At 43.8% G+C, this 900-nt stretch overlaps 1 non-coding gene across 1 annotated transcript; it reads left to right on the forward strand.

The window, feature by feature from the left end:
- The first annotated feature begins 648 nt into the window (after positions 1–648).
- Positions 649–753, forward strand: LOC126076603 (small nucleolar RNA SNORA76). The gene has a single exon (XR_007517532.1). It is a non-coding gene; the product is annotated as a small nucleolar RNA SNORA76 (small nucleolar RNA).
- Positions 754–900: the final 147 nt, after the last annotated feature.

Raw genomic sequence — 900 nt, forward strand, 5'->3', positions numbered from 1 at the left:
GGGGTTTGCCACTACTAATCACTAATAAACTTTGGTCTCTAACTTGTTGTTGTTGTTAGGCGCCGCTGAGTCGGTTCCAACTCATAGTGACCCTACACACAATAGAATGGAACACTGCCCGCTCCTGGCCTGTAGACATTTTGTCTCTATACATTTGCCCATTCTAGGTACTTCATATTAGTGAGATCATAAAATATTTGTCCTTTTGTGATTGACTTATTTCGCTGAGCATGAGGCTTTCGAGTTCTGTCCATATTGTAGTTTGGATCAGACTTTGTCCATCCTTACGGCTGAGTACTATTCCATTGTATGGATACACTACATTTTGTTTATCCATTTATCCACCGATACGTACTTAGGTTGTTTCCACTTTTTGGCTATTGCAAATAGTGCTGCAGCGAGCATTGGTGTACATGTGTCTGCTCACGTTGTTGCTTTGAGGTCTCTCGGGTATATGCCTAGGAGTGGAATTGCTGAGTCATACGGTAGTTCTGAAGGCATCCTTAACCTACATTTAATGCCCTACAATTGATTAAATTTTAATTTGATTTGGTTACATATAATTTGAAAGCTTGAATATTGAAAGATTCTATGGACAAAACACTGAATTACAGCAGTAAGCATCAAAAGAAGATGGAAGACCCCACAGCGGTGCTGGGGGTTAAGCTGCAACACCAGAGCATGTGCTCTCAAATAACTGAAGCCGCCAATCCCCTGCAAGGTGGGTGGCCCTTTTAACCATGAGCAACACAATGGCTGGCAGTCCAAGCAGGTTACCTGGGGTGCGAAGTTGCCCGGGGGTTTGCGACTTAGGCCTCAACCCTCAAACCCAGAGCTGAAATGTCCTACAGAAACAGGTGGCTATAGTAGGCTTTGCTACCTATTGTGCCCTGTGTGTGT

The sequence above is a fragment of the Elephas maximus genome, chromosome 4 (assembly GCF_024166365.1).
Source record: "Elephas maximus indicus isolate mEleMax1 chromosome 4, mEleMax1 primary haplotype, whole genome shotgun sequence".
Lineage (NCBI taxonomy): Eukaryota > Metazoa > Chordata > Mammalia > Proboscidea > Elephantidae > Elephas > Elephas maximus.